Source organism: Bombyx mandarina, chromosome 23, assembly GCF_030267445.1.
Source record: "Bombyx mandarina strain Sakado chromosome 23, ASM3026744v2".
NCBI classification, from domain to species: domain Eukaryota; kingdom Metazoa; phylum Arthropoda; class Insecta; order Lepidoptera; family Bombycidae; genus Bombyx; species Bombyx mandarina.
The window spans coordinates 10,830,876-10,844,366 of record NC_143229.1 but is presented as its reverse complement, the minus strand read 5'-3'; the positions used below and the strand labels follow the sequence as shown (position 1 = coordinate 10,844,366).

Here is a 13,491-nt window from a genome sequence, read left to right as displayed (position 1 = left end):
TCATTCTTCTTATTTAGAGTGGTACTCATTAAATGGTTTTATCAACTGTTACATAAATTTGCTAAGGAAATTATATTTCTGCTTCAGTTCAGGGTTCATCCGACATTGTTACTAGAGCCTAGCCCACCTGAGTGCAGCAATCTACCTTGAAATATGAGGTTGAAGTCTCAATTGTACCATAAAACGACTGACCTACCTTTAAAACTGTAATGACAGTTTCACGGTAAAAATAGACTAAATTCGTATAGTCTTCGTCACATCTTTCGCTACAAGAGTACCGCCTATCTTACTTATTAGATCACGAGCGATTTGATAAAACTAGTGGCCCCGCAGTAGTTGAAATTGAAATTATAAGTTTAAATATTATTATGGTTCTATTGTCAAACACTGCTATAATTCGATAATATTATTACAGTATACGCCAAAACTGCACTGTAGATCAATAATATTAAAGACAAACGATATTAATCTATTCTCAATTCGACCAGAGACATTAAAAATAACAAAAGTTTCCCAATTGACAGTAAACAAAAAGTATATTTTTAAGTATGTGTTGTGTCAAATACATGGTAGTGTGTGTAATGCCTTTTTATTGATTTAATGTGTTTTTTATACATAATTTAAAAAATATATTAGCATTCTGTACTTCTTCTCTATATTCTCTACAAGCAAACAAATCTTTCCTCTTTATAATATTAGCGTAGATATAGATTACTTTATTCTATCATCAATAGTTTTGGCAGCGCACGCGATGTAAAGAATATTTTCGGTAATTTTTTTACACCTTGCGTTACATTATAGGAGTTTTAGCTAGGATTCGTAATTAAAAAAAAAAATATTATAGCCTATGTCACTCAGGGATAGTGTAGCTTCCAAACAGTGCAAGAATTTTTTAAATCGGTTCAGTAGTTTCGGAGCCTATTCAATACAAAAAAACAAACAAATCTTTCTTCTTTATAATATTAGTATAGATAAGTATAGGAAATTTCATACTTCTCCGTCCGGGCAATTTTCGTAAAAGGGGTACAAACTTTTTGCTTCACGTATTAATATGTAGATAAATCCACCTCACAATTTTTGGCTATTTTACTAAACATTTCACTTTCGTAATGCTACAATATCGCTTGTATGTAATGAATTCAACTAACACGTTCCCGTTGAAACTCAACCTAAAAACTTTATTACGTCCGCTGTAACAATGCCTAACGACTGGGGATAATTGTTTGATATAAAATAGACTGTAATTCGGGAGGCAGAAATTCTTTGTATACATTGAAATGTACCTGAAGTGTGTTTAAAAGTTATTAGGGTTAAACTTCGTTTCATTGTGAGAGTGTTAAACAAATGGATGTCAGTTGCTGAATTATTATTGAGAATTGTGTAATGAATTTTTTGTTGTGTCGTGTGATGGAGAACTACATATTTGGTAAAATTTAAACATCTTTTAACGAAAACAGCAATACCAGTGTTTGTAAATAAGTACTGATTTTTTTTTTACTTTGCCTAGATATACATATACAGATATACATACATACGTATTATTACAAAATATTTCACTTTAATGAGTTTTTACTTGATGTTTTGTTTATCAACATAACTTATGATTTTAATCATGTATATTATTTTATACATATATACACACTCAAGTCACTGAAACAATACAACGATTTTATCCGATTATATTTGATTTAGAATGCTTACAGTGTATTGAAGTGCTTTGCTGAAAGCTTTACGTATTAAAGTTATTTCTCACGCGAGATCTCACGCTATGTGTGTAAGTACTATATATTTAAAGGATTGTTGACATAAACAATAACAGTTACTTTTAAAATTACCGGCGAATGCTTGTTTACCACACAGGACTCTGAGTTACGACTTTAATAATTGAACCTAAATTAGTTAAGTACTAAGTTAAATTGTCACTCTTTGTTACCTGCGAAGTTATTGTCGCTTCACTCGGTAAACGTTGTACGAAAACAGTTTATTCATTATCCTAATCTTTTAAGGATGCCTTAAATAATTCCTTAATGTGCAGCATAATGGCCTTGAAGAAGATAGCAGGAAGGATCAACAAACCTCTCCAATATTACGTAACGATCATGATCAGTCTGTCAGGAGTGAAACGACCAGGACGAAAAATAACAAAATGATAACGGCTATCTTAGCTTTCAATACGTGGATCTGAATTTAAAATATTTTATTTCGGGCAGCCTTATCAATAAACAGGGGGAAGTGTATACATATGTGACATCAAATCAACTGTTACAATAATTTTAGCTAAAGGCACCGGCTTGGCTGTAACCCTTACATTGACAACGTCGATGCGCGACGCTAATCATTAAAATTCAAATGAGCTGTAAGCCCGTCTGGCCTGCTTCGAAGCTATTAAAAATATTTATCCGTATTAATTGGACATAGCGGGATCGAAGTAGGAAGTCTATCACGCAATTAAAACATTCAGCACTAAAAGGACTCATATAAGTTTAATTTTGTATTGCATAGTGATAGGCCCGTAATGAAAGTTGTTCGAAGCTTACAATATCATGTTTCCCATTTAATAGATGCCAAAAATATCTGATAAAATGGAGACAAAGAATTCAATTTGTGTAGAACATTTCGTCTTGCGGCGGTCGAGTTAATTTAACGTTATTTCTTGTTTTATGGACTCTATGGATGATTCGAGACGAGAGTTACAATACGAAATAAAATACATATAATAAGGCAGAATAATTCACATATCCGATGATCAAACGAAATTCTGGCAGCAAAAAAATCTATTCCAAAAAAGTGGCTTTATATTTCAAGCTTTACGCTTTCATGTATAGTAAAATGTAAATTTGGTGTAAATGTAAGCTAATGCGGCAGGATCCCGTGTTTACACGCATTGAAAGGGTTATTTGATGGATAAATGTTTTTTTTTTGAATCGCTTTATTTAAGGAACGATGAAGGATACTATTATTTCGTTCAGATATTAAATACTCTTTGAATATAGTCGATAGTTGGGCTTAATCTTTATATTAATACAAACTAAAGCGTATACGAAATTTATTCATTTTGATAGTTATTTTTTCCGTGAATTTTTTAATCGATTTTGAAAAAAACAAAATACAATTTTTACTGTTGTTTGAATGAGTGTTTGATGTATCTAAATAATCATATCTATCAGATCTATATTCAAGGACCCTTATCTAAATAATCATCAATTAAAATAACCTTGTAATAGAATCTACAATAGCTTAATGAATTTGAATGAAGTTTTCAATTTGAACTGATGTCGTTTATATTGTGTTTTATGTTTTGATGTTAGTGTATGTATTAAAATAGTTCACAAATTTCAGATTTGTGTGTCAATTTTTAAACGTAATATACATGGTCGTGTAGCTCATGACGTTTATCATGTAAGATGCATTAAAAAACAAAAAAACGATTAACAAGCGCGCTTGAATCCAGAAATTTCAATATAATCAGACTTCATTATTTCACAATTAGTCTTAGGTCTTTAATTACTGTTCTGCTTGCATCAAATTATATAAAAAAACTTTATTTTATAAACACGAAATAAACAAAGCAAAAACGAATGTTTCCGCCCGGGATCGAACCGGGGGCCTTCTGCGTGTTAGGCAGATGTGATAACCGCTACACCACGGAAACTTTAAGCGTGATGCTCAAATTTTACAATATATAATTTATTAAAGAAGCAAAATAGCGAACGGTTCACTTAGATGTTTATCGGAGCTCATACACATCACGACATGAATCCCACCATGCGCCTTATGGTACGAAGTCGACATCTTAATTATAACTGTCCGCAACGTAAGACTGCTTCGCAACAGTAAGACTGCTTCGCAAAGTGGTGGTACCTAATCGTGTACAATTTGCCTAAAACACGCTTTACCACCAGCTGCAGGCACCTGCCTGACTCATGTCAATCTTCCTTGGTAATGCTATCGTTAGCATAAGACGATAGTCAGAAGAAGTACCTTAGTATTCTTTAACGACTCCCAAGGGAAGATACGGGTCGGTCCAATTCAAGGCTGGGAAACGAAGGTCCAAAAAACAAAAAGCTGTTATTGAAAGATCAGGTACTCTCGGTAGAGGGGATAGGGTATTGATCAGTCGAAAGAAAGAAGAAAACCCTCAGCACCAGCCAGCCGACCTCAAAGCTGTGGTCAGCTGGCTGATATCCCTGATATCCTGTTCGATATCCGACTGGACGTTACAGAGATCCTTCCTACATCATCTTCAAGGCTATCTTCTATCATATGATCGAACAACAAATATGTAGGCTATTCCTTTGCTTGTTTTTCATATATTTCACAGTAAAATTATATTACTATAAATAAATAAAAATATATAAGTAATACTTTCAAATTTGTAAATTAATGCAAGTAAATTTAACATGTAAGCTTGTAAATAATATGAATGAATACCTCAGCACCTGAATACGTAAGAGCAAACAGAATTTCGCAGTCAAGTTCTCAAATCCATAGTCCAAATAAGATTTTCTCTACAACGTCTGAATTCTCCGTTGAAAAAACCAGTCCCAGATGTCATCATGTACAGATTTACAGCTCTAATATTTTTTCAGTGTCCAACGGAAACGAAGGTCACCCGTTCAGCTCCCAGAGGATAATAAATCCTTTTTTTCCATCTGGTTATGATGTAGCGCTGTAATCAATTGGACGTTTGTCTAAAGAAAAATGGATTTATCAGACAGATTGTTTCGGTATATGTGACAAGTGAAGTTTATATGAAATTTCAATCATGGTTAGATTTTAAAACATTCAAAGGCTTCGCCCCTGGGAATTAGTTGGAAATCGTTTTGCAATCGCGCATTGCGATGAATGTTAGCATCGTGGCTGTGTGGTGATTGAGGAAAGGTAAATACAGTATTCATTTATGTCAGTATTCATGTGAGAAAATAAGTATTTTCAACTACAAAACCGTAGTTATTTATTACTTGAGGTAAAAGCGAAAAACTTTTTTATAACGAGAAATTCCAACACTAAATGAACCTATATAATATGTTCAGCAATAGTAAAGTGCACGATGACGCAATGATAATAATAGTCCTAATATTGCAACATTTTTCCTTTAATACTTGTACTGTACAAGTTAATTGTACATACATGATTGTATTGTACAAACTGTACAAACTGTCTATGGGCTCCGGTGACCTCTTAACATCAGGTGGGCCGTGAGCTCATCCACTAAACCAAGCAATAAAAAAAAATTCATCGCTAGTAAGTCTTACTTTATTTATTTTTTAAGTAATGTCCCAATGATTGAAGATTTCATTGCTTGTTCTATTGAAGAAAATTTAGTATAAAACATTAATTACAGCTTCAATCAAATACCTCATTCCAAGACAATTAAATAATGATCTTTGCTTTTCAATTTTATACCAATCCAAGTTTGTACTTGCTACTTCAATGTTATTTTTCATTTATAAAATTATTAAAAGCTACCCTGATTCCACAACTGTATCGTCATTATGACACATAGTTATGTTTTATAGCACAACAACAAAGTTCGGTAGTAGTTGATTTCGTTGTCAACAACCGCGAGGTAAGTGGAATATTGTGTTGTTTCGCTTGCAGACTTGATGCATGGGCCACCCTTGCGAGATGGCGGCTAAAAGAGAAATTTCAGCTATGAAAGTTCAAAATGCTTTTTATTGCACGTTACACTACTAAGTTCAATTTGCTGATAAGAGCGATGGAATATTGCGCTATTAAACAAATAGAAGAAGTTCTAGAAACACATCTATATATTATAATACGTGAAGCAAAAACTTTGTATCCCTTTTTACGAAAATTGCGCGGACGGAGGAGTATGAAATTTTCCACACTTATAGAGAATATAGAGAAGAAGTGCACAATGCTAATATTTTTCTAAAATAATGCAAAAAAGATACATTAAATCAATAAAGAAAACATTACACACACTACATACCATATATTTGACGTACACACGCATGCATACTATTTATTGTCAAACTTTTGTTCTTGACGTCTGTTGTCAAATTGAGAATACATTAAATATTGTTTGTCTTTGTTAATATTTTTTATAGTGTAGTCTTGGCGAAATTTGTGATTATAGAAGTATAAAATACAATCATAATAGTGTACAAACTTACAATGCCAATTAATTATAGTCGAATTTCGACTACTGCGGGACCTCTAGTATTAATAAAGTGGAGAGAACGACAATTTCCTCCTAAGGGACTATGGCGCACAGTGGTTACATTGCAGTTTTAATTAATATTTTGCTTGTGTTCTGCTTAGATGTTTCGGGTATTTTAGGGATAATATTGCAGAAATAACATCGCCACTTCAAGCTTAAGTATTTCATTTAGAAGTCTTTGGATTTTTAGAAGTTTTTAGAAGAAAGTTAGACTGTAACCGTGGCATTAATAATGCTCTCAATAGCCATTTAGCGCTTACTGACATGCTCTTTTCTTTTTCTCTTCCCTGTATGACTCATTTAATTCTCTGTATGCATTCTGTTCACCTGATCTGACCCACGCTACTTATAACATACAAATGTGTTGTACCCATGTCCGATTTCATATTTTTTTCAATGTTGATATGTCAATGCAATGGTTTTGTCACTGTTTTTATGGATTGAAAAGGTTTTATGTTGTTTTATGTCAAAAAGTATCATGCTGCAAAAATCTTCTATCTAGCCTCAGATATATTTTTACATCATACATGTATATATACTCTATAGTCATTACGCAAATATAAATTTACTAGAATGAGATTTGAACCAAGGCTTATGCAAATTTCTATAAACGAGGTTACTAAAATTGCTCATTTGGCACTTCTAAATTTTCTAAACGATTTTCAATTCCAATAAAACAAGAATTAGTTTCAACTTCAATTATCTACTATACACTATCTCCATCAGAGTAAATGACTTTGTAGAAAGCTACACGGTGGAAGCATTAAAAACTATCAAACTGCAGCTTAAATCTATCCACTAAAAATATAACATCAAATTTTTTGATTCAATTTAAAGTCACAAATTCAAATATTAGTTTTACCGTTAGCATCATAATTTGTGACCTTAATTTTCTATATTACTTCAATTTAGTTCAACCAACCCCTAGGGTCGTAATAAAATGTTAGTAGGAAGACCCAAGCATAATAATTCTAATATATTGTAGGTTAATTCAAAACATTCGTGTTATTTCGGTGCCATCAATGTCTCTATTAATTCTCTTGAGAATTGCTGTTTTTGTTATTATTTAGAGCACGGACTCTTAAAATTCAAAAGTTTTAAACTTAATTCCATTTATATATTATATTACTAAACACAATCAATGAGCTTACAAGATTTTGCGATTTAGGTGATTTGTGTTTAACTTCATCTTAAGGAAAGAAATACCCGGGACTCTTCTACTAGGTATAAAAAAGCTGATTCGAAAAATCTAACAATTTTTTTTTATTCAAGTGGATCTTCACGAGCGCTTTTAGTTCGTCATGACTTTAACTACGATTCGGAATGCAGTTTCACCACTGAGAAGTTAACATGAAACTAAAAGTTTCACTCTTTTCCAATTTAGAAAATATTACTAAATTTTTACACATAATAAAGATGAATTGAATTAGAAGAAACAGTTCTGCGTTATCGAGTTTTGGCAAAATATCAGTTCATACTGTTATACTTTTATCATTAACCTTAACTATGTAGTAAGCCTCATGGTTATTGTATAAGCTTTTAAACTCTAAATATACAATAGCACTGAGGATTTATTGTAATAAATTATACCCTGGCTATGGAAAGATTTTTTTTTGTAGGCGATGAACAGGTATTACTTTTATTTCGAGCAATTAGAGAATTTATGTTTACTTTAAATTGTGATTAATGATTAACTACTTCAAGCATTAGCTCTGGTTGAAAATTATTGTTTTACAACAAGCTCACAACATATGATGACTTTTAAACTAAATTTGTTTGTTCCAGATGATATCTGAATTTGTTTTGTACATCCTGTGTTGTTCATTTAATATCACCTAATCTAATTGTCAATCAATTGCTTCGCGTTAAAAGGTTCATAAATTATTAATTTGAGTAACAATTTCAGAATTAGATATTCGAAAATAGGCTTTGAGGTTTAGCTACGCAGTGAGCCGTTATATTGGATTACAAATAGTACTTAGATCCAAACTAAATCGGAATTTGCTACTGAAAACCCTTATAACTATTCTCCGGATATAGCTAAAATACTATTATGAAAAAAAAAGTTTTATTTTCAAGCGAAAAACAAACTAGCATAATAATAATAAAAAGTTTTAATTAAATCATTCGAATCTATTTTGCGTAAAGCTCGAACAAATATCTAAACAAGCAGTAGAATATAACGTATATTTAGGTGTATTTAATCATAATATAACAATCATTGCTGTATTAATTTAGTGCTATGTAACAAAATGAAAATAGACAAAACTGGAAACATTTTAAAGCTAATACTATTAGTGCGAAAACAAAAATCCTTTCATATTATATGTATAAACGCTGTTACCACAACACTTGCTCACAGACCTCAGTGGCGGGAAAACGTAAAGTCAGATATTAGGTTATCTCAGACCGCGGTTAGCCGACAGTCAGGCTCAACTTGATCTTTTGGCGCAATGCCAAACACCAAAAGATTTTCATACAAATTCTGAACTTAAAAGTAAATTCACGCGTTCTTTGTTTCAAGTATGGGCTTTGGACAACAAACTTTCTTTCCAGTGTCTGTGTTCTCTAAATTCGAATTTCAAAATAGTTCACCAAATATATCCTCGTGATCAGTTTAAAAAATAGGTTAGGATGAAAGACATCACAGTTCACTTGGTCTTAGGCGGCTCAATTACGGAATAAAAAAAATTAATTGCATCTGAGAAACGGCTATCGAAGGTCCAGATCATAACGCACATTTATAGGTATTATTTCGTGATAGGTAGTGTAATGAGGATACAAAAGGATGGAGTTAATTAGGAGAGTGAGGGGCAGAATGCATGGAAAGTAATCGGAGGACACCTTGTTCTTGTGGGGATATAACGAATGAAAGGAAAGATTTTCCACCAAGCGGGTGATATTGCCCGTAGACCGACGGTCCGAATATTGTTGCTCGGAACTTGTATATATGCAAGCTTATCTTGAAAATGTCATAAGCGAGATTCAGGCATCAGTCAAATATCTTACGTTGTATGATGGCTACCCACCACATTCTTATTTTTTTTTTTTTTTATTGCTGAGATGTGTGGACGAGCTCACAGCCCACCTGGTGTTAAGTGGTTACTGGAGCCCATAGACATCTATAACGTAAATGCGCCACACACCTTGAGATATAGTTCTAAGGTCTCATTAGTGTCACAACGGCTACCCCACCCTTCAAACCGAAACGCATTACTGCTTCACGGCAGAAATAGGCGGGGCGGTGGTACCTACCCGCGCGGACTCACAAGAGGTCCCACCACCAGTAAAAACCAGTCTTATAACCGTATATTTTGATTGATAATCGCCTTTATTTCTTTACTGATATATTTGTTTTTCTTTGTAAAACCAATTAATATATAACTAATATTCCCTGCCCAGATTCTTTGCATAGTAGTGGTGTATCAGAAAAAAAGTATTATTTATATGTATAACTTATTTGTATGCCTCTGATATCTGTGACACATTAAAGACAATTTAACGAAATAGCTTTATTGTCAGGATGGCCGTGCTGTTTATTTACAGTGTGAAGAGGTTTTGAGTTATTACACTAAAATACTGTAGCAACGACAATATCTTAAGGGGAGCAGCGACATTTAAGATATCTTTGTATTACGATAGCTGCTTTACACCTACTGGGCTGATGAAGCCTGGCTTAGGGGGAACTGTGTTATTTATATACAAAATTTAAAATTACAATTTTAAAAATGCTTGTATTTATGACAAAAACTTCTATTAATCGTATGAAGAATGTAAAAAAGTACCTACGTATAGACAGGAAAGTTCTAGAGTATCCTAAAGCAATTAAAACTTTTTCAATAAAATTTAACTATGCAGTTGATCGTCGGACCACCTGCACCCGTACGGGCACAGAAAACTAAATAAATGCATATTCAATCTATGAGGAAAATTAGAAGAGCCGATATATTGAAAAATATAAAAGGGTTTATGCTACTTGCAATATGAAACAAATGCGTTTTTATTTATTGGAACGAGTTCCTTATGGGACGATGTGGAGGGGTACCCTAACCGGGAAAAAACGTCCGTAACGTAAGATTTTTATTAGTAATGCACAGTGTATGACTTAACTTTGTAATAACGTACAAATTAGTAGTGCACACAGTGTACGACTTAACTTTGTAATAACGTACAAAAAATAACAAAATTTCTTATCATTCATTGACCGCGATCTCAGAGCGTTCGTTTGCGCAATACACTAACTCTTATGCAAACAACCGTGAATGAAGTGTACCACAATAGGTTCGCACGTTACTGAATGATAATGACCGTGGGTTGTTGCGAAACCTACAATTTTATTTTCTTTATACCTCGAATAGAACTTAAAATTAATATTTTTATAATAAGGAACTTCGTTCCTATCCTGTGTCAGAATTGGGCGTATACATGTAAGGAGGGGCTATGTTTTGTAACAAACTATGTAGTAATGTTTAATTGTTAATATAGCACTATTGAAGACCGTGGGACTATCAGTTTAGGGTAGTAAAAAAACAAACGTGAAGTCTGAACAAATCACTGACCGCCGCCACAGCACAGCGGCTACGCTAATGTAATTTATTGGGGTGCCAATAAAACTGTCCACATCACGATTTACAAGGCTCGTCTTTGGCCCGATCGAAGCTCACTTAGTTTCTATTGTTTTTCCGAAAGGTGACTGGAGCCTGAACTCTGAACAAACATGTTGAGCCCGCGTTTTTGAATAACAAGTAGTTCAGCTTTCTCATATTTTGAAATTGTTTGTAGACCACGCGGGAGCTACTCCGGCTAATGGAATATTGTTATTCAGTGTCTCTTGGTTATTTTTTTCGCTAGATTATATTTATTCTTGTCGGTTTTAGAATTTAAAACTCAAAGTGTTGTTTTAAATAAAATGTTTTTTCTAATCATCACTTAAAGTAGTAGGACAGCTTTTTTCTTTTCCTAGACTGAAAATTTAAAAAAGTATTAACTAACATATTTTTCCAAGTAAATTTTTACAAGTATAACATATTTTTCCTCCTTTCTTCTTATAAATAATGTGCAGACCAATTGTTTTAAGTGTTGCTGTTGTTTACATTACAAATAGGTTTTTTTTTGCCTATGATTTTTTTAGTTTGTTATAAATTGTCGATATTTCTGTTCAATCAATGCTTAGATCATGGCGCTTGTAAAAGCAGCTTTGGAAAACTGAGAGTTCAATGATATTGAATAATATGATTATAGTACCAAACAAAAATATTTGGAAAATAATGATACCGTTTTACACATAAAACAATTTGTTGAATGAAACAAGTTCAAATATATTTTTTGGTTTTCTCTTTTCTGTATTGATAAGAATAAGGTTCGCTAATTTTGTCATGTTTCTATTTTAAATTTGTAGACCACTAAATCTAAAAGACAGGAAAAGTCCAATTCTAACGTAGGTTTGCAAATTTCTGATAAGGTATAAGGATATGAACTAAATCAACGTAAAACGGAAATAGCTTTCTAACAAGCTTATCTACAAATGCAGAGCTTCCCACATTTTAACTCTGAATAAGCGGAATTTATATCCGTTCTATATTACACTTTGTTACATGATTCTTATTTTATGAAAAAAAATTCTGAACGTGATAATGTCCTAATTATTTCTATCATCTTCTGGTCCTAGCCTACTACTTATATATAGGTTAATTAGATTTTGCTATGCTGTAGTTAGATTTGTCTCATAATTTTATATCTCGCCCTGTACTTGACGTCAAATCTACTTAGAATAGATATGTAAGTAAATGAACTTAGAAAATGGGGCGATAAAGAATATTGATCCTACGAATGGGCGATTGCTTCTAATGTTAAGGAACGCTGGTCTCTATAAAAAACTGAGTTATTTTTTTAGGTATAAACAAGTTTTTACCATTATCAATAAAAGCCTACAAGAAAATATTTTTTTTACGTATACGTACGATTGACAAGAACAAGACAAAAATCCATGTCTTAAATGCAAATTTGTTACATATAATATACTTAATTTAACAAAACAAAAAAAAACATTAAATTCCTTATTAAGAATTTTTCGTTATTAGTAGGACAAAATTGTACAAAGTGTACAAAAATTACTTTAATGTTATTAAATTGTTGAACATTCTAATTATAATGCAAAGTATGCACTTGAGTATTAATTACGGAAGTGCTGTAAGCCAGTGTACAACGAGGTCTCGTCTTTACTTTGCACTTAATAACCACTGTTCTTAATAAGCTTATTAAACTGGTGAAATCACACCAGTCTAACAATTTAGTCAGTAACAATGAATATCTATTATGTTATAAATTCGTATCTATGATCATTAATAAAATGAGCAGTCATTTCAGAAAGAACTAATACAATATTCAATGGCTATAAATTATAGATATAAAAGTGAAATTGTAATTATAAATTAGTTGCAAATAGTTGCATGAAGCAGTAATGCGTTTCGGTTTGGAGGGTGGGGCAGTCGTTGTAACTATACTGAGACCTTTGAACCTATATCTCACTGTGGGTAGCGCATTTACGTTGCATTTTACTGGTGGTAGGAACTCTTCTGAGTCCGCACGGGTAGGTACCACCGCCCCGCCTATTTCTGCCGTGAAGCAATAATGCGTTTCGGTATGAAGGGTGAGGCAGCCGTTGTAACTATACTGAGATCTTAGAACTTATATCTCAAGGTGTGTGGCGCATTTACGCTGTAGATGTCTATGGGCTCCAGTAACCTCTTAACACCAGGTGGGCTGTGAGCTCGTCCACACATCTCAGCGACAAAAAAGAAATGTCTATGGGCTCCAGTAACTACTTAATACCAGTTGGGCTGTGAGCTCCTCCACCCATCTAAGCAATAAAAAATAACAACTATTGCTTGGTATTCTTGCTTCCTTAGGTACTCTAATTTGCTTACTTACTCTGATAACAAAATAGTAAATTTACTGATTTAAGTTTACTTGGCAAGAAAATACATGGCCAAATTCATAGAGAGGTTCCCGATAGCGGTCTGTCCGGATACTCATCAGGGATACGGATGCAGAACTCCGAAAACATTGAGCAGTTGCTGCAATTATAAATTTCCTGAACTAGCTGATAACAGCCGTGATGATCAAGGAGTGGATATTCTTTTACTTAGTGTGTTGGCAGGTCACAATGATGGGTGTCACTGCGTTACCTTTTCTGCATCAAAACATTCGCACGTTCAAGTAATAGGGAAGAAAAGATGAAATATAATACTATTATGACTTAAACTTTATGAGGTGTCAAAGTGATTGTCTAAAACATTAGAAGG

General features: G+C 33.1%; 1 long non-coding RNA gene and 1 other non-coding gene across 2 annotated transcripts in view; both read right to left on the bottom strand.

Annotated features, from left to right (window-relative positions):
- The window catches only part of LOC149500181 (uncharacterized), a 574,180-nt gene that overhangs the window by 549,160 nt on the left and 11,529 nt on the right, over positions 1-13,491 (bottom strand). The gene's annotated exons all lie outside the window — the stretch shown is intronic.
- On the bottom strand, positions 3,580-3,652 carry TRNAV-AAC (transfer RNA valine (anticodon AAC)). Its single transcript has one exon. It is a non-coding gene; the product is annotated as a tRNA-Val (tRNA).